This window comes from Mesoplodon mirus, assembly GCF_964341445.2.
Source record: "Mesoplodon mirus genome assembly, chromosome: 9".
Lineage (NCBI taxonomy): Eukaryota > Metazoa > Chordata > Mammalia > Artiodactyla > Ziphiidae > Mesoplodon > Mesoplodon mirus.
This window is the reverse complement of record NC_138985.1, coordinates 75,747,075-75,773,001: the sequence shown is the minus strand read 5'-3', so window position 1 is coordinate 75,773,001 and position 25,927 is coordinate 75,747,075. Positions and strand designations below refer to the sequence as shown.

At 38.7% G+C, this 25,927-nt stretch overlaps 1 protein-coding gene across 3 annotated transcripts in view; it reads right to left on the bottom strand.

Annotated features, from left to right (window-relative positions):
• DNAJB9 (DnaJ heat shock protein family (Hsp40) member B9) overlaps positions 1–25,927 on the bottom strand; it is a 410,662-nt gene that overhangs the window by 59,290 nt on the left and 325,445 nt on the right. For all 3 annotated transcript variants that reach the window (XR_014295003.1, XR_014295004.1, XR_014295005.1), the window contains one exon: positions 15,228–15,322. The gene's annotated coding sequence lies outside the window, so the exon portion shown is untranslated. The remainder of the gene's footprint in view (positions 1–15,227; positions 15,323–25,927) is intronic.

Sequence of the window (25,927 nt, the reverse complement as noted above, 5' to 3'; positions counted from 1 at the left end):
CCACAAAGCATAGTCTGGTATGAAAAAGTTTTAGCTTTTCAAACCAGTGAATGTTTGCTTGTAGGTGGGGGATGGAACAGATGATAGGGTAGTGTAAGAGAGTTTTATTAAAAAAGGGCATGAGAAAACATTAGTAGGTAGTGGATATGTTCACTATCTTGACGGTGGTGATGGTTTCATGGGTATATAGATATGTCAGAACTTATCAAATTGTACATTTAAAATATATGCCTTTTATTGAACATCAATTACAACTCAGTAAAGTTTAATATATAAAAACTTATACTTTTTATATATCTTTAAAGTCTGTTATGACTTACATAAAAGGTTTTCAAAAAACATTAAATTATTTTATATCTTCAAATTAGTTACTCTAAGTGCCTTTAAATATCCGGAAATTTGAAATCAAAAGTGATAAGAAAGATCCCAAGCCCCAAACATCTCTCCTACTAACCTATGATGATACTTGAAACTCCTTTCAGTAGTTGAAGCCAAAGCTGTGAATGTTAGACGGGAATTGTGATGTCCTTATATTAGTTGCTGTATAAGCACCACAAATTCATACCCATCTCCCACAGAGAGAAAGACTCACACAAAAAAAGCATATCTGGGGGCTTCCCTGGTGGCGCAGTGGTTGAGAGTCCGCCTGCCGATGCAGGGGACACGGGTTCGTGCCCCGATCCCGGAAGATCCCACATGCCGCGGAGCGGCTGGGCCCGCGAGCCATGGCCGCGGAGCCTGTGTGTCCGGAGCCTGTGCTCCGCAACGGGAGAGGCCACAGCAGTGAGAGGCCCGCGTACAGCAAAAAAAAAAAAAAAAAAAAAAAAAAAGCATATCTGGGATAGAAGGAAAGTGAGAAAATCAGAGCATGGAGACCACCCCGTTTATACCAGGAAGCTCTGGGCATCTGAGTGGTTGGCATGATGAAGGTGCTGTGATGGCAGAGGTATGCAAACAAAAGTTGTAGTCATCAGAGAACTATACATGCCATAAATAGCAACATCTGCAAACTAACCCCTGCTGGTTTTGCTGGCAATGCTAAAACATTTGTTCTTTAGGAGTAGTTATATGAATAATCCTTAAATAATCAATACTCTTGTGATTGTTCAGGAAGGCTCTTTACTTATTGATGTTCTTCAAATGCATTATTCTCCTTAAAATATAGAAAGCAGAAAATAAGATTGTTGTTTTGGTAAGGATTGACTAGGTTCTATTAAATTTCATATGCACATAGTCAAGGAGTCAGATGCTAGGATATGTAGTCTCAAAATCCCCACATAAATATCAGAGTAAGAACCCCACATAACAAAGAATTTCTAACTTAGTAAAACCCCACTGGTGAATCTATGGTGAAATAGTATGAACAGAAGGCAAGTTTAAAATGAAGAAAACACTATGAAGCTGGTAGTTTTCAGTTAATACCATAAAATAAAGAGTTTCTGTTATTACGGCTCTTTAATTTTTTTTAAATCCATAAGTGTTTTTTAAAACATCTTCAAAGACTACCAAATTCCAGGTCATACTATGAAAATAGTAATGTTTTATTACAAATGACGGGCTAAATTTATATAATTTTTCATTAATAAGCAAAAATCACCTTTTGTGTTAGCCTAGTAAATCATTTATATTACAAAGTAGTTTATGGTCCATCCAGAGATATTTAGTAGGATATCAAAGAATATTTAGTTATAATCATGCACTAGAATAAAAGGAAACACTTGAACTTGGAAGAAAAACTGCTGTCACCCTAGTAGCTTCCTAATGGCTTTCTCAGAGTAAAGGCTTTAATGGAGATTTTTATTATTGTTCTTAATTAGACTAAGCACCTCCAGGGAGCCGATCTCTTGTGACTCAGATTCATTTACCAAGAACTATGAGAGATTTCAGGAAAAACAAACAAACAAACAAAAGCAAACAGCAGTGGGAATATATACTCTGCAAAGAAACTCTTGTTTTCAAAATGCTAAGCTTATCCAGTCGAGAGAATTTGTTTACAATATTTGTTTTGTGTCTTTTTAATTAGGCATTTCCAAGGCCAGCCAGGGGGACAAACCACTTGTTTACCTTTCTAGGGAGCATCTCCCATTACCCAATATTCTCTCACCTTTCTCCCTTACCTCATTAAAATATAACTGTCCTGTATTTCACGCCTCTGGATCTGTGTTCTGTTAGATAATTGGACTATCTATTTTCTTTCTATTTTGACCAAAGACCTGGCTGACAATGTATGAGGCCTATTGGAGAATATTTTTTGCATTTCAACAAGGATCATAAATACCTCAGCCAAAAGCAGTAAAGAAGGATGGAAATTTCACACATAATGAAAGGTCCTAGAAGTCTCTCAAGATTTCTTTGAACAAGATGGTTTTCCATTGTCCTCAAACAGGACCACAGTGGTACCCCAAGGCATCCTTAGACTCAAAGGAGTTACAGATAATATATGATCAATAAGCATTCATTTAACTAAATGAAACATTGTTTAACTAAATGAAAGAGAGAGGAAAAAAAGAGCCAGAGAACTGATCCCATTGAAAATGTATATGAGACTGGAGAACAAAGTCTAAGAGTCATGATCAGAGAAGTAGAAAGGGAGCCAAGATAGAACTGACTTGTAGAATCCAGTGGGGAGAGAATTTCAGAGAGAATTAGGATTTGACACTAGTAGTGTCAAATCCTACAGTTTTAGAGAAAAGGAAACAAGGACTAAGAAATGATATTGATTGGTTATTAGGAGCTCATTATAATCTCCAAAAGAGCATTTGTTTACATATTTGTTTGTTTCCTTATTTTTTTACATACTTAGATAATGTGATGGGAGCACAAAACAAGACTGTAAAAACTTGAGGAATTAGAGAAAAGTAGGAAAATGGTAACAGTGAAGCCAGACTACTTATACGGTGTTTGGCTTAAAGAAAGAAAAATGGATGAGTGTGCAAAGTGTTGACAGCATCAAGAGAAAGGATATTTATGCAGATGGGAGAGAATTGAGAATGTTTATATACTAAAAAGGAAGCCAGTTGAGTGGGAGAGATGGAAGCAGTGAAAATAAGGAAGTTGAAGCCAATCTAAAGAAGGTTAGAGGGGGCTTCCCTGGTGGCGCAGTGGTTGAGAATCTGCCTGCTAATGCAGGGGACACGGGTTCGAGCCCTGGTCTGGGAGGATCCCACATGCCGCGGGGCAACTCGGCCCGTGAGCCACAACTACTGAGCCTGCGCGTCTGGAGCCTGTGCTCTGCAACAAGAGAGGCCGCGATAGTGAGAGGCCTGTGCACCACAATGAAGAGTGGCCCCCGCTTGCCACAACTAGAGAAAGCCCTCACACAGAAACGAAGACCCAACAGAGCAAAAATAAATAAATAAATAAATAAACTCCTACCCCCAACACCTTAAAAAAAAAAAAAAAAAGGTTAGAAATAGAAGGTAAGATTTATAAATAAGGGCATGAACTATATAATTTAAATAAATAAATATGGGAAAAAATCATGAATTTAAACTTAAGGATGTGAGAGAAGGAAGAAGCAAACCTCAAATCCATAAAGCAAAAGTTGAGATCATTCTCATGGTTTGGAATGATAGTAGGAGATTGAGCAAAATTTTAAATCTTTAGGAGATATCAATAAACACAAAGAAGCATATTTCCTTTGAAGAAGAGCTATAAAGTGTAACATAAATGCAAACAAAAATCTTAAAACCTAAAGAAATGAAATGTAAAAGTAAAGAAATAAAGTGTGAAGGTGAAAATGCAATGAATCTATGTACCAGATTTGTGCATGTTGAAATTTTATTTATTCTCCTTAATACTTTTAACTTTAAAACTTAAATTCAGTGGCCTGAGGCCATGAGTTTCAGAGATAAGATCAACAGAGATAAATGTAGTCTAAGTCCTTCCTTTGGTGAGTGGGCAGGGGTCATGGAACCACTATTTTTCTCCATGGACTTTATATATTGAAATAACACCAGTAAGTCTAGCCATTTCAGCTGGAACTGCGTGTGTGTGTGTGTGTCGTCTTATGATGCCATACTTTTAGCAGAAGACTGAGAGGGAAATACAAACTTTAAGCCAGATGTATTAATCAAACATTGAGAAGTTGGCCAGCAAGAATAAAAGAGGGTTTACAGTATGGTTTGGGATTGGAACATTTAGGAAAAGCTCTGTACTGATAATAATTGCTGAAAGGGGGAAGGAAAAGAAGAAAGATGTAAATTCTTGGTTCTGAGCTCACTCAGGACAAGGAGAAAGAGAAAAATGCTAAAGAATAAGGAATTCCTTCAAAGGAATAAGGAAATTAAATCATCCCTGCTGCTCAAACACAATAAAAGCCATCTGCCACCAAAACATGAGTGAGGACACAATGCATTGTGAAGTCTTCAGACAGTAGAAAGACAGAAGCATTCTATCTCGGCACATGGACTATTTAGTACAGGCATGGCATGCCTGCTGCCTGACCCTGCTTACCAAAAATGTTGTTAAGTCAGGAGGAATTTAGAAATCTATGAAGATCTGTAAACTAGGAATTGAATGAGCATGGCACAGAAGTATTTATTTCTAAGGCATGCCCAGGAAAAATGAATTTATCTATTATACACACTCAGGATTGTGCACTGGTGAAATATATTGATTTCACTTAGAATGTTGTGATATGTTCTTGTGGGCTTCACCAGAGACAATCTGATCTCCTTTCTACACTCTCCCTGATTTGGATCCCAGCCAAGAAGTGTCATCTTTTGGGTGATGACTCCCATTTCCCTTCCTTACTTCTGGTCTTTTCACTAGAGCTTCAGCTGCATTACAAGACAAATTTTCTTGCTTATCATCTCACATGTAACATAATTAGGTTCATGCACACCTTTTGCCTTTTTTCCCCTGTCCAAATTTCCCAGGCTTCAGAAGCCTTTGGGTACAAACTTGCATATTTGTTAACATTCAAATTTCACTTCGTATCTGCAAAGATAGGACTTCATTTTGATTGAGAGTTTCTCCGATTCCCCTAAACACTTCTAGGACTCTCCAGAAAGTGTCCCATGTCTCTGAGGCTCTCACAGTGCCACAGGGATGTGCACAGCTGGAAATAATGATTCTTTTTCCTGCTCTACACCATACCCTTCCTCTAGGAGAAACAGATAACATTTCATGGGGCCCTTCAGTGAAAAATAAATCTTCCCAAATCAGTCTCTAGCCTCTCTACTTTGATGGCTCAGACTTAATCCTTGAACTGGACCAAGGAACATTTGCCACACCATCCTCTAGTTGCCCCAGTATCACGTGCCTCCCCTAGTCACCCAGGCAGAAAACTTTCTCCTCCAAGCAAGTAAAACCCTCAGATACTTGCCTGAAGGAGCTACTAGAGCTAAGTCTCTATGTGACTCTTGTCCAGTTGAGGCACAGCTGGACTTGCCCTCCTAGAAGGCAGTGACACCCAGGCTATCATTCCTTCAAGCTATAAAACTGGATGCCACTTTTGATAGGGTCTCTTCTATTCCACGTAGCCAAACCAACCAAATCTCATTCATTCTTCAGTTTCTCTCTGTCTGAGATTAATTTGATGGTGTGCAGAGCCAGCTCATACTGACTGACAAAAGCCAACTGTTGCTGTCAAGAGTTTGGTGAGCCAGTTGACCTCGAATTGGCAGCTTGAATTCAGTCATTGTGAAAGTATTTACGTCACAGAAAGTGGCAAGTTATCAAATCAGGGCTTTTCCCCCTAGAGAGTCAACTGTTAAATATTTACCAGAACACCATTGGATAAATCCACTACTTTCATGCAGAATGGTACAATTCATTAATACTCAGATTTTCAGAGTAATCTCTCAGCTCTTCTCGCCATTTTTTCCGTCTCACATCCACTCATCCAAATCAAATCACTGAATATTTTAAGATTTACATTAGTTCCTATTGCCAAGGGACTCAAGTACAAAAGTGAAGTCTTCCAATATGTTGCTGTCAATCTTAAAAAATGGGTTACAAGAGATAATCCGTGTAATGCACTTAGCTCAAAGCTTTGGGCCATAGAAACCATTCAGTAAATATTGGTTGTTTGTCAGTATTATTTTTATTAGCATTAATTTGCTATGCATTAAGTTCATCTTCACTTGCATTAAAAAAAAACCCTCCGGGCTTCCCTGGTGGCGCAGTGGTTGAGAGTCCACCTGCCGATGCAGGGGATGCGGGTTTGTGCCCCGGTCCAGGAAGATCCCACATACCACGGAGCAGCTGGGCCCATGAGCCATGGCCACTGAGCTTGCGCATCCGGAGCCAGTGCTCCGCAACAGGAGAGGCCACAACAGTGGGAGGCCCGCGTACCGCAAAAAAAAACCCCCCAAAACAAACAAAAAAACCTCCATATTATTCTTTGATACAGCAAAGTCTTCATCTCTACAAGTTTATTCTCCAGCTGAAATGTCCTCCTATTCTCCTTTCCCTTAACAAATTTTTTCAGATGCAGAGCAAACCATACCTTTCTCCAAAAGCATATTCTGAATAACCCCAGACCACACCTATCTCTCCAGTTTCTGAATCCCTTTAGTACTTTTTTTTTTTAACCAAACCATTAGCACTTGTAAATACAGTACCACTAATATTGCTCTGGGTCTTTATTTTTTGTATGTATATTGTTTTGCATGATAAAGTATGAGTTTCTTAAGAATAAGAAGCTTAATATCAACTTTTGATATTACACACATACTTTCATGCCTGTGGCCCTCATCTAATCTCACCCACTCTCAATAGAATATTGTTCATGAGCGTGGATGTTGTGTACAGTGAGCCCTCTCAATGAAGACAATATTAATCAAACATAGTCCATGACTGGTGACACCCCTATGATCCATTCTACTTTTCACCTGCGGGAAATAGCACTGTAAGGCAGAAACTGTTACTTCCTTCCAAGCTGTGACCCTTTCAGTACATCCTTATTTTCTTTTATCTCTAAGAACAAATTAAAAATAATTAAAATATGAAGCAGTTTTCATTTATTTTTATTACTTCATAGTTCTAGCCATTTACAACTCATTTAAATGTTGCCCATAAATTTCAAAATTATGTGGCAATAAAAATAATTAAAAAACAGAAGTAAAAACAATGGCAAATCCTTTCCAAACTTAATATGAACAGCCAGCAGAAAGGAGGCCCAAACTCAGAAGGGATGAGATGCATCTTACATTAGAATTTCAATGTCATGAATATGCAGACAGAGTCCATCCCCAATAAAGACAGTGAAGGAATTTGCTTTCCATGGCTAAAAACCTCCATGTGACCAAACAGGCCCTGATCCATCTTAGGAGGAAAGCTAAGCACACTGATTAGCTTACATGTCTATTCTGACTACATTTGTTCCCCTGGGTTCTTTTCAGGATTGAATATTGAATCCATCAATATGTTCTCTACTCAAACCCAGATGAGAAGAGGATTATGGAAATTTCAAGGTCCAAGATGAAGGTGATGGCACAACCCATTCAATTCTAAAAATTAAAGATTCAATTTAGCCCTTTGTTAGCTTAGAGGAGAGAAAAAATTATTTTTTTCCAAAAGATTGTCATATCCACTGTATTTGTATATAAGATTGAGTAGGGATGTGAGCATATTTTTATGTATGTGCATGCATTTATTTCATTGATGGACAATTTGATGTGCCATTAATGTAGTCTTTGAGCTATAGGCAACTAGACATAAAGATTGAATAAGTTAACATGAGCTGTGTGAAAAACACAATGACTTCATCAGCTTCAAATCATTCTCTTTGGACCAGAATTACTCTTAGGGGTTAAAGTATTATTTTCAAAAAGCATTTGCTAATATTCATAGCTAAACCAAAATGAGGGTGAGCATTGAGAAAGCCACACTCTCCTAATACATTAATCAAACAATAATTGCAACAATGGTTTTTACCACATCAAGGAAATCATAATGTATTTTTGCAGTCTTGACATTCTCATGATTCTAATAATGCCTACAATCTTAGCTAATAACTATGCATGTATTTGTAGAAATAATATACACATACATATGTATATGTGTGTATATATATAATTTTTTTTTTTTTTTTTTTGGCCGCAGTGCACGGCATGCAGGATCTTAGTTCCCTGACCATGACCCCTGCACTGGAAGTATGGCGCCTTAACCACTGGACCACCAGGGAAGTCCTAGAAATAATATTTTTTTTTTTTTTTTTTTTTTTGGCGGTATGCGGGCCTCTCACTGTTGTGGCCTCTCCCGTTGCGGAGCACAGGCTCCGGACGCGCAGGCCCAGCGGCCATGGCTCACGGGCCCAGCCGCTCCGCGGCACATGGGATCCTCCCAGACCGGGGCACGAACCCGTATCCCCTGCATCGGCAGGCGGACTCTCAACCACTGCGCCACCAGGGAGGCCCTAGAAATAATATTTTTATAGGAAATTTTCCATAATCATTATTAACGAAGAGAAGCCTTTTTCTGAGTAACAAAGTAGTTATCAATCACCAGCATGTGCCATTGACTTCAATGATGTTGACACCCCTAACACCATCTGAAGCAAGGCCCACGCAGAGGTGAAATCAGCAGTTAATTGCAGCAGCTAAACTTAACAAAAATGGCTAGTTTCAAAAAGGTTAGTGGAAAGTGAAAGATGTCAGTTGACTTGCATTTATGTCTGGTGATGTAGCAGGAGAACATTAATAAGCACAATTTTTTAGTTAATTAAATTGAATTCTATTACCTGAATTCCTAAGACCAAGATTCTTCCTTCTAAGAAAGAAGTCAAAAGTATTCTTTCAGGCAATCTACATTGCAAAGTCTGCAGTTCCCTGCTTTCAGTCACAAAATTTGTGGACAGGGCAATTGAATTTTCATGGATTGGATTAGTGCTGATTCTAAAGAAGGGAGAGTTTACTACCAACATTGCAATCTATGATAATGAAATGAAATATTTAAATTAAATTTCAGGTTCAGCACAGCTTCGCTGCAAGATGGCCCTGGCAGCTGTCTCTGAATTTCTCAATACAGTACATCAACCCCTACATAAGTTGCACATTTATGCAAACGAAGCTGTGAAAACACAAGAAGGTGGAGTACAAATTTCTTCTTTGCCAATCTGAAGCATTGAGTCAAACCACCATAAGAAGAGAAGTATAGTATTTACTTCAAGACATCAACTTTTGGAAAAGGTGGCCTATATTATTTTTTTTAAAAAAAAGGAAAGAAGAAATGAAGAAAAAGAAAAAAGAAACAATCACAGTGTAGCCTTTTCTTAAAAGTAGCTCAGTTTTCCATGTACCTCATTCAAATGTAGAAAGAAACCAAAGGCAGAGCCTGTTATCAGAGAAAAAGCTAAAATTGCATTTTAACATCCTTAGATTCAATCTGTATCTTTTTCTTCTCTTCTGCTCTTTTTATTCATGGACTCTTTACAACTTCACTCGAAATATGTTACCCAATCACCAACTCTACAAACAGAATTTTCAAAGCCTTACAACTGCACTGAGGAAGCAATTCTAAAAATTCATTACAGTGATGAGGAGATATATCCTGTACGTAAAACTCTATTAGCTTCTGATGGTGCTGGAGGGTGAGGTAGAATTAGGGTTTTACTTCATCTACTGATAGCCAGAGTTTGCAGGAAAAAACTTTTATTGCCAAAAAGAATGGAAGACAAACCAATTTAATTTGGGTACAGATAAAAGTTATACAAGAGCTAATTTTCAAAAGCCAGCAAAAGGTGAGGATCTTTTGAATTTGTCTACACCACCACACAAAGTTTGGGTCCACGATACTGCTACTATCATTCCCATTGCCCCTACTTTTCAGTATCTGTACCACTGTTTCCCACTAAACCCAGATAATTAGGAGTTCATTCAATGAGCATTTATTAACTGCCTATCCTAGGCTGGTATCATGTTCCATGATCTAGAGGGGAGACAGGGTTGAACACAAATATATATAAATCCAAAAAGTATGAGATATTTGTCTTATGCACAGGGCACCTTGAAAATCCCCTCTGTTATCCATCTTAGACATTAGTCAAGTAGGGTGACTGATGCTAACACTATCTATAAGATAATTTTATATCTTTACCAAAAAGCCAGTAATTTCTTGGCTTGGGGAAAAATAATCGGTAATTTTTTCAATATCATTTGTCCATTTGTATAGTTTTTGTAACTTGTTCAACTATAGAAGTGAGTGTGTTTAGTTTTTTTATTTTTTAATGCCATAATTTCCAATAATTTCCCTCGCTGTTGGTTGTTTGGCCTGAGGCAATCTAGCACTGGAGCCTACAGGCCCTTGGGTGGGGCTAGTGGTGGACTCCAGAAGGGCGAACACAAATAAGTACTTCCCAGAACTTCTGCTGCCAGTGTCCTTGTCCCCGCGGTGACTCACAGCCGCCCCCTGCCTCTGCAGGAGACCCTCCAACACTAGGTCTGGTTCAGTCACCTATGGGGTCACTGCTCCTTCCCCTTGGGTCCTGATGTGCACACTACTTTGTGTGTGCCTTCCAAGAGTGGAGTCTCTGTTTCCCCCAGTCTTGTCAAAGTCCTGCAATCAAATCACGCTAGCCTTCAAAGTCTGATTCTCTGGGAATTCCTCCCATTGCTGGACCCCCAGGTTGGGAAGCCTGATGTGGGGCTCAGAACCTTCACTCCAGTGGGTGGACTTCCATGGTATAAGTGTTCTCCAGTTTGTGAGTCACCCACCCAGCAGTTATGGGATTTGATTTTATTGTGATTGCGCCCCTCCTACTGTCTCATTGTGGCTTCTCCTTTGTCTTTGAATGTGGAGTATTTTTTGGTGAGTTCCAGTGTCTTCCTGTCAATGATTGTTCAGCAGTTAGTTGTGATTCCAGTGCTCTCACAAGAGGGAGTGAGCTCACATCCTTCTACTCCACCATCTTGAACCAATCCCCCCAATATTCAGTTATTATTATTCAGTTCTTACTATGGATCATGCACTGTTCTAGGAATTAGAAACAGAGCAAAGAACAAACACAAAATTTTTGCCCTCTTGGAGCTAACATCCTAGTTTTGTTTCTACTCCAAAAAAATTTCATACTTAATTGCAAAAAGCCTTGAGCTTCAGAGAAATTCAACAATAACTTCTGTGTGTAAAGTAAGCACAGAGATTGCATTGTGGTTTGGGGTTACCAAGAGGTTCCTTGAGGGGCAGGGTGTTTCTGCCTCCATATAATCTAATCCTTCAGTATCTATTCCCAAACCACCTCCAAATAAAGAGAATCAAAGAAGGAGGTGGAGGAGGATGCTCTGTAAATGCAGCTTCAAGATATCTCTCCTCCAACCCCTCCCTCCATTCCAGTAAGACTGTTTTCTTTGGTTCTTCCTATGTAGAAAATCTGGAACACTGACTGAACAATGATGACCTGAAGAACTTGTCCCTGTTTCAAGATTTGCTCCTTCCCTCTAATTGGTTGCAGGACACCTTTATTTTAAATGAACTCTCGCATACTGGGTTGTCAGCACAACCCACTCACAATTGAGTATCCTACGTTTTTTATAGTATCCCTCCAGCTCTCTGTACTTGTATGTGTTTGTGTGTGTATAAATATCTATATCTATCTATCTATCTATCTATAGATATTTTAACCCAAAGAGGTTAAAATTCATCGTTAAAAAGATGAACACGTCTGAAAACTCCAATTCGAAAAGATACATGCATCCCAATGTTCATAGCAGTACTATTTACAATAGCCAAGATGTGAAAGCAACTAAATGTCCATTGACAGATGAATTGATAAAGAAGATGTATATATATATATATATATATACAATGGAATATTACTCAGCCATAAAAAAGAATGAAATAATGCCATTTGCAACAGCATGGATGGACCTGGAGATTATCATACTAAATAAGGTAATTCTGACAGAGAAAGGCAAATATCATATGATATCACTTAAATGTGGAATGTATATATCTAAAAAAATGATACAAATGAACTTATTTACAAAACAGAAATAGACTCACAGACATAGAAACAAACTTATGGGTACCAAAGGGGAAAGTGGGGGAGGGATAAATTAGGAGTTTGGGAATAACAGATACACACAACTATATATAAAATAGACAAACAACGAGGACCTGCTATATATCACAGGGAACTATATTCAATATCTTATAATTATAATGGAGAAGAATCTGAAAAAGTATATATATATATATATATACACACACACACACACACACACACATACACACTTTGCTGTACACCTGAAACTAACACATTATAAATCAACTGTACTTTAATAAAAATAAATATTCTTTTTACAAGATGAACATGTCTGACAAGCCTGGATAGCTTTTCTACTGAATAGACCACATTTTTGTAATACATGGGCCCTATCCTTGACTCTGAAACTCCTTTTAATGTGTCTAGCCTTGTTATGCCACTCTTCTGGGTATGAGAACAGCAAAGGTAATGGTACCAGAAACTCAACTGAAGGTTGGTGGGGTGAGCACAGTGAACATAACATGGTGAGGAAAGACTTTCTTCTCTCCAGCTCAGCAACCCCCTCCACACATGCAAACACTGACCTCAAGAAAAGATGGTACTATCAGTGAACACTAAGTAGACAGGGACGTCAGCAGACATTAGGAAACCACCTGATGTAAAGGTGGCACTATGAGGCACTGGTTTGAGTCCTCTAGTTCTCCTTCTGCAAGGTCCTAGAAACCAGATGTGGTACTTTAGATGATGCCTCAGGAACAGAGAAACTGCTCCCTTGGCTGTGAATGCTGCAGCTTTCAGGAGTAGTATAAGAGGATGTGGAGAAAGTCCACAACTTGACAGGGAGGTGATCCAATCCAAAGTATTGGCTTAAGATTATACCTGGGCATGCTTCAGATTCAAAGAGCCACACCTGGGCTCTGGACACCAATGAAAGTGAGGTCAGATTGGGGCTGAACTATGGGTGAGCCCCCTCAGGATTTGGAATGCTCTATGAGGGCTGTCCCTGGGGCAGAGAGAGGACATACTTTGAGTGGTAAGGTGGGAGGACAGTCACATTAATGTTTATTTTAAAAAGAATTATTGTGACCTTTGTTTGTTCTCCAAGCTGATGAAGTAGTGCATTTATGCTACATGAAATAGCTCTTATTGAAAAATATGTATTTTTTTCATGTGCTCTCAGTAAAGCATTCAACAATGCTGCAGAGAATTACACACACAAGCATGCATATACAGATTATATATATATAATATACAGTCTACATATATATACAAACTATATATATAATTATATTATATATATAAATTATATATATAAATAATGTTTTCAGGAACTTAAGTTAGGAACATAGAATATATACAAGTATTTACATGCAGAATTTGACTACACTGAAATTTGACTACTACTACTCTGAAATTTACTTTAAGCTATTTAAAGGAGTAAATTTATACCACACAATTAATAGAATTTCTTTCTAATTTAAGCCAAAGAAGCCATAGAGCAATTATCCTATTTCTGTAAAAATTCTTCTAAATTATAAATCCAAAAGCCACTCCCAAAGGAGTCTTATTTTAGATTTAAACTGCTCAAGACAGGTCATTACAAACAAAAAACAAAACAGCAATGTGCAGAAAAAAAAATTTTCTTTCAAAAATATTTTTAAAATATTTAAATCATCTAGATTTTAATTCATAATTTTAAATATATACATTTAAAATTAGCAAAGCATACTCTAATAATTTGAAAGATTTCTAAGAAAATATATAATTTTTCTCTTAAAGTTCCCAAATGTTGGGGATTTTTCTATTCTTTCATTATTATTCAACTCAAAGGAATAAATCCTGTTTGAAATATGACTCTGATCAAGAAAGACAAGGAAAGACTGAGGAAATTTTTACACACTGGGAGAGACTAAGTAGATTTGAAGATGGAATGCTATGTGGGATTCTCGATTGGATTCTGTGACCAAAAAAAAGGACATGAATGGGAAAATTGTTGGGATTCAAATACCATCTATAGTTTAGCTAATAGCATTTTGCCAATATTAATTTCTTGGTTTTGATCATTGTACTATGTTTATGTAATATGTTAACATTAGGGGAAGCTGGGTGAAGGGTATATAGGAATTCCCTATATTATTTTTGCAAATTTTCTGTAAGTCTAAAATGATTCCAAATTAACAGTGTAAACCAAATTCTTGGGCAGAAATGTCCTTTGTTTCCTTATGCAATTGGGTGGATTTTAGCTGTAAGTGAAATATCTCTCTGCAGCATGCCTGAGGAAAGATCTTGTGATAACGAGAAAACTAATTCCTCACCACCTTCGGAACGCTGATTTGATGGCATCTTTTGCATATATTTTTTATCTTAATAAACAAAACATTTAAAAATTCAGCAACTAATGACTTCTAAAAACTGTGCTAATAATAATGATGATTGAAACTACTACATTGCAGGCTGTATCCTCTGCATTGTTATGTTAAGCTATAATTACCATGTTTTTTCTCCAGTCATTTTTGATTTTAAAATTTTAAGTAAAAAGTGCTTTTACAGGTTGCATTCCACTGTGTTCTTTGGGACCTAGTCATAACACCATAAAGTACAGCAGAATCAGGAAATGTAGGCTAAAGGGGCCCTACCTAAGAGGGTTTGCTAAAGAAATGACTAATGGATTTCAGTATGAAACAGTTTCATTTTAAGTTTATTCCAAGAGCATTAGCCCCGAGGGCTATGTTATTTGGAAGTTTAAATTCAATCTGCTTTCACTGTGAACTGAATGCAAAGGCCATAATTAAGGCCTGTTTTCAGATTCCTAAATTTTAGCTTCTCTAAATTATCTTTGGTCGGCCAACACACCCTTAAAAGGATGAGATACATTATCTAAGAATTAGGATTGCCTTTATGGTAGAAAGTAAGCAACTTTGTTATTTTAAGGTCACAATATATCTATCACTCCTTACCCAAGTCAACTCTCCTTCTGGCCTTCCTCGTGACATAGTTCTACGTTTCTGACTCTCACTTGGCTTAAATTTTCTCATAGCAGCAGGCTCCAAGGAAAAGCAAACACAGTACTTAGAAGTGTACCTATGTGTATAGTCATCCACCAGTAGACAAACTAATAAGACTTAGTTCAGCAGATTGGCTAGCTTTTAACTCAAGAGAGAAAGAGGACTACTGCAGGAGAAGGAAAACTTGAAAGTCTAAAAGTATAAGCTTCTGTTCACAGATGAGGGTAGGAGTAGGAGACTCAGAACCTGGGTAAGAGGGAGAGAAGGCAGCAGAAACACTAATGCAAACTTACCTGCTTACAACTGGCTGGAAGAAAGCCTGCTAAGACTCCATCTCAAAGGTGATGATGGTGCTTCTCTGAAGCAGTCAGGATGCCACCAAGTTGTGCTGTGTAGAGAGGAAAAAACAAATTCATAGCTGTGAATTGTCTTGTTCTAGATCTCAGCCAATGCAAATCACAAGATGCTACCTAAAATATTAACACAATTTACTTGGACCGCTGAGCTCAAATAAAAATGAATGCCAAGGAACACTGTCATAAAGTCAATCAATGCTGACTAACAGCTATTGCTGAAGGGAAAAAATAGCTTTGAAGTTGTTTTGAAACCACAAATATCCCATCAAAGGTTACAATACAGTGTATGTATTGCCAAGGTAATCTTCTGCCCACTAGAATAACAGAATCAGACAAAAATAAAATGTTAGAAAAAAACATGAAAAAATTATACAGTTGATCTATTACAAACTTTATTTTAAAGCTTTGGGTAGTAGAGGTAAACTAATGCCTCTAGCCTTTTGAAAGCATCTTTTCCCTACACTTTGCCAGTCCCTCCAAGAAACTTCTTGTCAGTCTTTGTACCACTGTTTGCATCTCCATCTGGCTTTCCAATTTCTTGAAACTACTTGGAAGAAACCATTACACCTTCTCAAAATGAAAATTTTAATTGGTATAAACAAAATGATCATATGATTTCAACACCTTCCCTTTCCACAGTGCTTTTTCCAAAGCTATTTAACTGATTATCTTTCTAAGGATTTGGCCCAAACATAATCAGAGCTTCTTTGTTGGAACCATTTGTCACCTTTAAAAAAATAAGTTGGTAGGAGTGACTTGTTTTTATGTTATCTTATTTGTATTGGATTTTTTTTTCATGGATAATACTTTTGGAGTCAAACTCAGTCCTATACACCTGTGAGACTGAACCCAGGGTTCCCACCACTCCAGGCACAAATGGCTGCCTGGGTATGCGACCTGTGTAGTCACACACGGCCCCATGTTCGTAAGTGCCCTGGGCTTGGTTTAATGGTCTGCTGTCACCATCTGAAAATTCTTAATAATTTTTTGAGCAGGGACCCTGCATTTTCATTCTGCACTGGGTCCTGCAAATTATGTACTTGGCTCGAGGTAACACCTTAATTAAACAAATCCCTGCCAGAAGACCCGGCTCTATAGCCTGCCTAAGTCCCCAGAATTCCCACCGGGTTAGGCCTGATCCTGGAGATACTGAGAGTCATTTTTTCAGAATATTAGTACAGGTTTGCTTCTTAGCTGGAGCCAACTGTAAAAGGACCAGGTAAGCAATGGAAGGAGGAGGAAGGGTATATAAGAAGGAAGGTGTAGGAAAACTCTTGGAAAATGTTTTTAAGATAGACACAGCATTTGGGGGATTTCTAAATGACAGAAGTGAATTCTAAATATCACTCTCTATGAACATATACGATAATCAGAGTCAGTTCGTACTGAAAAAGCAAATAAACAATTTTAACTTGATGATCATAACTTAAAAATTAGAAGGGGCTTTAGAAATCACTTAGTTTAACCTTTTCATACTTCTGTTTCATCAGGAATGTGAAGACGATAAAGCCCACAGGCTCACATATAGTTAGGATTTCAGCAGTGATGAAAATCTAGGTGTTCTGGTTCCCAATCCAGGGTGCTATCAAGCACACCACTCAGCCTCTGAAAAAGTAAATGTCTTTCATAAAGCTGGTCCAACACAGAAATAGTTGTGATGTTGCTAAGAATGGGCCCAAGATATCACCCACGCCTTTACAAAGTCTCCTCCCATATAAAGTACTCAAGAGCTTGTGTGAATTCTGTGAACACCAAAGCCAGATTCTGCCTGGCTGGCCTTGAGAGTGGTGTCATTGTGGATTTACACTATTATAATGGGGGTGAGGTGCGAGAGTGTGGAGAGTTTTGAAGTATATTTTTCAAAGTATTTTTCATACAAAGTGTATACTGTGGCTCTCACTATATATAGTCTTGTATTTTTGACTTGTTTAAATATTGTCAGCTCTGAATAGTGGTTCTGTCTTTATTTGTAAGCAAATGTGGCATGTGATGTCCCAAAAAACACATTTTTCCTTTCCAGACACTTTTCGTATTTATTATTGATTTTATTGGGGGGGCGCGGGTGGGCATCAGCTGTATGTGAAATTTAAGAACAAAGAAAGAGTTCAGTTCTGGTTTTGTGGTGAAGTTAGAGCTCCCTCCAGTGATCTATCTGGCTGACTGAACTTCAAAACACCCTTCCTTTCCAACTGTTCCTCAGTGCATACAAATAAATCTAAGCTTTAGCCTTTTTAATGCAGACTTTTTCCCTTTTAAAAATTAAACTCAGCTGGTAAATACATTAATATTGATTTCTCCTAAAATCTTTTTTTTTTTTTTTTTTTTTTTTTGCGGTATGCGGGCCTCTCACTGTTGTGGCCTCTCCCGTCGCGGAGCACAGGCTCCGGACGCGCAGGCCCAGCGGCCATGGCTCACGGGCCCAGCCGCTCCGCGGCATATGGGATCCTCCCAGACCGGGGCACGAACCCGTATCCCCTGCATCGGCAGGCGGACTCTCAACCACTGCGCCACCAGGGAGGCCCCTAAAATCTTGTTAAATATCCGTATTCATTTTTCCTCTAGTAGAACATTTAGAGGGTAGAATCAATAAAATAAGACATGGTCAAGGAATTTTGGCAGAGAGGCTGTTCATGTATTGTTATTATTTATAAACTTTTATGACTCTGCAGGTGAGAGTGAACTTTTGCAGTCATTAGCAAACAAAGGAACTGTATAGGATAAGTGCCCTACCATTCACACTGGGGTTATTTATATTTCAGAGGCTTTTTAAATGAATGGAAATAACATTTTAGATTTATCACAGCCACCTTTAGCATTCCTCTCATAAACTGTCTTCTATTTACTGGCTTCTACAAGCCAAGCATAACAGTGTCCAAATCAGTGATGCCATATAACTCGATCAACTGCAGGTAGTATCCAAAGGAATACAAGAATAATTCATGAAACTAACTAAGGGCCAAGTGGCTATTAAATCAACTTTGTCTGGGAAAATTAGTTATGATTTTTGTGATTTATTTAGTTAGTTACTCACTTGTTTATTTAATTCCTCTGAATACCAGATAAGGTTCTCCCTTGCTCAGGATCAAGGAACCACAGGCAAGGTAATTGGTGGGACGCTCTCTCAACCACTTCCCTATTCCCTCTCTCCTCTTCTCCTTTTGTTACTTCCTCTTCCTATCTATTCTCTTTATATATATATATATATATAATTCTTTCTCTCCTTTCCCCCTTCTAATAGATTTCATTGAGACTCACAGTGTTAGAGCTGGTAACTACATTAAAGATAATCTAATACAAGCCTTTGCTTTTTTTTTTTATTATTGGAGTACAGTGGCTTCAAAATGTTGTGTTAGTTTCCGCTGCACAGCAAAGTGAATCAGCTATACATATACATATATCCACTCCTTTTTGGATTTCCTTCCACAGAGCATTGAGTAGAATTCTCTGTGCTATACAGTACATTCTCATTAGTTATCTATTTTATACATAGTAGTGTATGTATGTCAATCCCAATCTCCCAATTCGTCCCACTCCCCCTTTCCCGCCTCTGTGTCCATACGATTGTTCTCTACATCTGTGTCTCTATTTCTGCTTTGCAAATAGGTTCATCTGTACCATTTTTCTAGATTCCATACATATGCTTTTTCTTCTGAAAATTTTCTTAACATCTTTATTGGAGTATAATTGCTTTACAATGGTGTGTTAGTTTCTGCTATGTAACAAAGTGAATCAGCTATACATATACATATATCCTCATATCTCCTCCCTCTTGTATCTCCCTCCCACCCTCCCCATCCCACCCCATTAGGTGGTCACAAAGCACCGAGTTGATCTCCCTGTGCTATGTGGCTGCTTCCCAGTAGCTATCTATTCTGGTAGTATATATAAGTCCATGCCACTCTCTCATTTCGACCCAGATTACCCTTCCCTGTCCCCGTGTCCTCAAGTCCATTCTCTAACCTGCGTCTTTATTCCTGTCCAGCCCCTAGATTCTGCATAACCATTTTTTTTCTTTAGATTCCATATATATGTGTTAACACACTGTATTTATTTTTCTCTTTCTGACTTACTTCAGTCTGTATGACAGTCTCTAGGTCCATCCACCTCATTACAAATAACTCAATTTCATTTCTTTTTATGGCTAAGTAATATTCCACTGTATATATGTGCCACATCTTCTTCATCCATTCACCTGTCAGTGGACACTTAGGTTGCTTCCATGTCCTGGCTATTGTAAATAGAGCTGCAATGAACATTGTGGTACAAGACCCTTTTGAATTACGATTTTCTTAGGGTATATGCCCAGTAGTGGGATGGCTGGGTCGTATGGTATTTCTATTTTTAGTTTTTTAAAGCAACCTCCATACTGTTCTCCATAGTGGCTATATCAATTTACATTCCCACCAACAGTGCAAGAGGGTTCCCTTTTCTCCACACCCTCTCCAGCATTTATTGTTTGTAGATTTTTTGATGATGGCCATTCTGACTGGTGCGAGGTGATACCTCATTGTAGTTTTCATTTGCATTTCTCTAATGAGTAGTGATGTTGAGCATTCTTTCATGTGTTTGCTGGCAATCTGCATATCTTCTTTGGAGAAATGTCTATTTCGGTCTTCTGCCCATTTTTGGATTGGGTTTTTTGTTTTGTTGATATTGAACTGCATGAGCTGCTTGTAATTTTGGAGATCAGTCCTTTACCAGTTGCTTCACTTGCAAATATTTTCCCCCACTCTGAGGGTTGTCTTTTCATCTTGTTTATGGTTTCCTTTGCTGTGCAAAAGCTTTTAAGTTTCATTAGGTCCATTTTTGTTTATTTTTGTTTTTATTTCCATGTCTCTAGGAGATGGGTCAAAAAGGATCTTGCTGTGATTTATGTCATAGAGTGTTCTGCCTATGTTTTCCTCTAATAGTTTTATAGTGTCTGGCCTTACATTTGGGCCTTTAACCCATTTTGAGTTTATTTTTGTATATGGTGTTAAGGAGTGTTCTAATTTCATTCTTTTACATGTAGCTGTAAGAGAATGGGCTTTCTATCCTGTTCCATTGATCTATATTTCTGTTTTTGTGCCAGTACCATACTGTCTTGGAGCTTTGTAGTATAGTCTGAAGTCTGGGAGCCTGATTCCTCCAGCTCTGTTTTTCTTTCTCAAGATTGTTTTGGCTATTTGGGGTCTTCTATGTTTCCATACAAATTGTGAAATTTTTTGTTCTAGTTCTGTGAAAAATGCCATCGGTAGTTTGATAGGGATTGCATTGAATCTGTAGATTGCTTTGGGTAGTACAGTCATTTTCACAATGTTGATTCTTCCAATCCAAGAACATGGTATATCTCTCCACCTGTTTGTATCATCTTTACTTTCTTTCATCAGTGACTTATAGTTTTCTGCATACAGGTCTTTTGTCTCCTTAGGTAGGTTTATTCCCAGGTGTTTTATTCTTTTTGTTGCAATGGTAAATGGGAGTGTTTCCTTAATTTCTCTTTCAGATTTTCCATCATCAATGTATAGGAATGGAAGAGATTTCTGTGCATTAATTTTGTATCCTGCTACTCTACCAAATTCATTGATTAGCTCTAGTAGGTTTCTGGTAGCATCTTTAGGATTCTCTATGTATAGTATCATGTCATCTGCAAACAGTGACAGCTTTACTTCTTCTTTTCTGATTTAGATTCCTTTTACTTCTTTTTCTTTTCTGATTTCTGTGGCTAAAACTTCCAAAAGTATGTTGAATAATAGTGGTGAAAGTGGACAACCTTCTCTTGTTGCTGATCTTAGTGGAAATGGTTTCAGTTGTTCACCATTGAGAACAATATTGGCTGTGGGTTTGTCATATATGGCCTTTATTATGTTGAGGTACGTTCCCTCTATGCCTACTTTCTGGAGGGTTTTTATCATGAATGGGTGTTGAATTTTATCAAAAGCTTTTTCTGCATCTATTGAGATGATCATATGGTTTTTCTCCTTCAATTTGTTAATATGTTGTATCACATTGATTGATTTGCATATATTGAGAATCCTTGCATTCCTGGGATAAACCCCACTTGATCATGGTATATGATGCTTTTAATGTGCTGTTGGATTCTGTTTGCTATTATGCTACTGAGGATTTTTTTAACTATGTTCATCAGCGATATTGGCCTGTAGTTTTCTTTCTTTGTGACATCTTTGTCTGATTTTGGTATCAGGGTGATGGTGGCCTCGTAGCTTTGGATTTGGACCCGCCTCTGCGTGTAGGTCGCCTGAGGGCATCTGTTCTTCCCTCAGACAGGACAGGGTTAAAGGAGCAGCTGATTCCAGGGGCTCTGGCTCACTCAGGCTGGAGGGAGGGAGGGGTACGGATGTGGGGCGAGCCTGCGGCGGCAGAGGCCGGTATGATATTGCAACAGCCTGAGGCACATCGTGTGTTCTCCCGTGGAAGCTGTCCCTTGATCATGGGACCCTGGCAGTGGCGGGCTGCACAGGTTCCTGGGAGGGGAGGTGTAGAGAGTGACCTGTGCTCGCACACAGGTTTCTTGGTGGCGGCAGCAGCCTTAGCGTCTCATGCCCGTCTCTGGGGTCCGCGCTGTTAGCCGCGGTTCGCGCCTGTCTCTGGAGCTCGTTTAGGTGGTGCTCTGAATCCCCCTCTCCTCTCGCACCCAGAAACAATGGTCTCTTGCCTCTTAGGCAGTTCTAGACTTTTCCCCGGACTCCCTCCCGGCTAGCCATGGCGCACTAACCCCTTCAGGCTGTGTTCACGCCGCCAACCCAAGTCCTCTCCCTGGGATCCAACCTCCGAAGCCCAAGCCTCAGCTCCCAGGCCCCGCCCGCCCGGGCGGGTGAGCAGACAAGCCTCTCGGGCTGGTGAGTGCTGGTCGGCCCCGATCCTCTGTGCGGGAATCTCTCCGCTTTGCCCTCCGCACCCCTGTTGCTGTGCTCTACTCCACGGCTCCAAAGCTTCCCCCCTCCGCCACCCGCAGTCTCCGCCCGCGAAGGGGCTTCCTAGTGTGTGGAAACCTTTCCTCCTTCACGGCTCCCTCCCACTGGTGCAGGTCCCGGCCGTATTTTTTTGTCTCTGTTTATTCTTTTTTCTTTTCCCCTACCCAGGAACGTGGGGAGTTTCTTGCCTTTTGGGAAGTCTGAGGTCTTCTGCCAGCGTTCCGGAGGTGTTCTGTAGGAGTTGTTCCACATGTAGATGTATTTTGGATGTATTTGTGGGGAGGAAGGTGATCTCCACATCTTACTCTTCCGCCATCTTGAAGGTCTCCCCCACATATATGCTTTTATAGAAGAAAAATTCAAGAAGCTTGAGAAGCTTGGCCCAAATCACACCAAAGTTTACTCTTCCTTCCTCCTTTCTTTGTGCCAAGGTCTTAAGCACCCATTAGGTTCAGCGTACCCCTGGGCATTTTCTGGACCCTAATTCACCCTGGTCCATTGTCTAAAGTTTGAGTTAATGCCCAAGAATATGTAAGCAGCAATGGAAACAGAGATGATAGAGTTTTCTGTATGAAGGGATCTTAGAAAATTTAAAAACGGGAAATTACATGAGCATACAATATGTCAAAACTGTGGAATCTGGATTTTGGAAAAATTTTTTGAAAAGTGCCTTGCTTTTGATCCTTTAAATAAACAAGATAACTTTATTTGATGTCATTTCTCTTGATAATGATGTTAATAATGTTGCATAGGGCTTCCCTGGTGGCGCAGTGGTTGAGAGTCCGCCTGCCAATGCAGGGGACACGGGTTCGTGCCCCGGTCCGGGAGGATCCCACATGCCACGGAGCGGCTGTGTCCGTGACCCATGGCCGCGGAGCCTGTGCTCCACAACGGGAGAGGCCACAACAGTGAGAGGCCCGCATACCACAAAAAATAAATAAATAAATAATGTTGCATTATATTAATCTATCACATTATACCTTACAATATTTCTTCACTTAATGTACTACTCCAGGTAACTAGAACATGCTCTCTTTGAAGATCGAGTACAAGTGCTACATATAGTAGAATATGAGGAAGTAATAGAGAACTCAGAGTGGCCCTTTACATTTTATGCCTCCCTTAGTTCTGGGTTATTGTACGGCTAAGCTCTAGATTCAGTAAAATGTTTACACACTTTAAAGGAGATGTCAAATTTAGCACTTGAGATAAGAAGGTAATAAAAATGTAGATAGTTAAAGCAAATTGCCTATCTAAGGAAAACTTGCTGTACCCTCTACAGCAAGCACAGGTCACTATTAGCCACTCCCAGAAAGTCCAGTAGGAGGAATAAATCTAACTATAGGCCCAGGTATTTAGCCTGAGCAGCAAGGTTTCCTTGGTAGGAGTCCACCCACCTAGGTGTAAACGTTATGTGAGAAGGTTTCAGGAACATTCAACCATCTTGTTAACCTGGATTGCTTGCAAGGTTTAAACAGTTTTGCTAGATGTAGGCTATTTTAGTAAGAAAGTAAGTGAAGATTACACTGAGAAAAAAGTGCACTCTGTATTAAAACAAAGCAATCCAGTTACTCACAGATCTCAAACAGCTTCCATGAGGAGAATAGCTTCTATGATAGATGTGAATCAAGCCTCTTACTCTATGCCATGGATCTCAGATTTTAGTAAGCATTAAAATCACTTGGAGACCTTGTTAAAGAGCAGATTCCAAGATTTCCCCCAATCCTCTTTCTGTAGCTGCCAGGTACACTAAAGGTATCTTTCTTTTAGTCAGGATCTTGGAGTGATTCTGATGTCGACTGCCTGGGTACCACACTTAGAGAAACAACTGTGTAAACTAAATCAGTAAAATATATATTGAGTTCAGGAGCAGGGATGATGATCACTGTATTACTTTCAATTATCAATACTTCCTTTACCATAGAAAGAGAACTGAAGCAAAAGCTATAATAAATGGGCTCTATTCTTGCCTCTGAACAAGAGTCTCTTCAGCTTTCTGAGGGAGCATCAATGACCTCATCTTTTAAGATCTGCTTTATAGAATCACAAGGTTATAGCAAAGATTTTTTTTTAAATCTGTATGTAAAAATATTTCTCCAAACATAAAACACCAAGGCAAAGTGTATATTTTATTAAAGAACAAAATGTTCAGGGAATTGGGCAGCACAGTCCACAATGTACAGATACATACTTCAATTAGAATTGCAATGTCTTCTCTCCTTTACTTGATTGTTGAAAATGACTGAGGTAAACTCCTCTAAAATAGTAGTCCTATGATATGATTTGGAGAAGATGTACAAATGCTAACATTCATAGCAATTACAAAATAAAATAGCGCTGCAAAACTGAAAACCTTAGTGTATCAATCTGAGAAAGCAATGCTGCTATATTTACCCCAATTTTTCTAAGTGGTTTAAGTTGACTTGTGAAAATTGAGTCTGTGTTCTTTACCAAGATAAACCAAAATAATAAGAGCAGGCATCCTGGCCTAAGTAAAGAGCTTTGGACTGAGACTAAAAAATGCAATGTTGGCTAAATCAAAGCTTTGAGTCCTCTTAATACGTCAATCCTATCATCCATAAAATGGGGATTAATAATGTTTTCCTCCCCTCAACGTTGCTTAAAAGGGATAACTAACAAAGCAAATGGTTGTAAATTATTTTGTAGGTCTGCTGTGTTGCTGCCAAATAGGAAAATTTCGATTTAAAAGCTGGGATTTTCAGAAGCTCTGAAATATTACAAAGCAAGTCACATTTCATGGCTAATTTAAAACATCAAGGGTTCACACAAGTTGCTTATAATGATATTTTCCAATTCCCAAGTTATTTGATGATTTATACAGCTTCAGCTTTTTACAGTTGAACCCAGCCATATGGCTCTGGCCATGATTCTCTTTTATCAATACGACCAGCTCACGTAACTGTCTATATCTTCAGGGGATTAAGCACCACTTTTTATCTGGACCTAAGAAGAGTAAATTCAGAGATGATAAAAAATTTCTGGTTGCAAGTCCAATGTGTTATTTATTTAGATCAGAAAAAGAGCTGTTATATACAGGTTTAGGAAGACTTTTTAAAGCACTGATAAAATCCCTGCATGTCAAATGGAATGGTACTGAAATTATTTTAATACCTTAAAGCTCTCACGAGTTGAACTAAACTTTCAGCAAAAGAGTTCAATTCTACTTCGGGATTTTTGGTCCTCAAGAGGTGAAAGCCAAGCTAAGCAAAATAAAACAATGAAAAAAGCCAAAAAAGAAAGAAAGAAAAAAAAAACTGATTGCACCAAATCTCTGAGCCAAAATATTAAGGTAAACAATATGTGTATGTTTAAAAGGAACTGGAAGAATCAGAAACTCTGGATGGGGGTAATATAAATGATATTTAGTGTTTAACAAAAGTAATTTATCCTAAGAATTGGCTAGGACATTAGATAAAAATACGAAGTCCTAGACTTCACTCTAGCTTTCTTAAACCAGAATGTTGGGAAGAAGGCACTAGAAATCAGAACTTTTAGCAAGTGTTGAGATTCTTGCAACATAAGGTGTTGGTGGTGGATCAGCAGCAGCAGCATCACCTAGAAACTTGTTAGATATGCAGAATATCAAGCTGCACTCCAGACCTGTTGAATCCAAATCTGTAAGTTAACAGGATCCCCAGGTATTTGTACATACACTTAAGTGTGAGAATCACCACCTCAGTGATGCTTATAGTCTAACAAGGT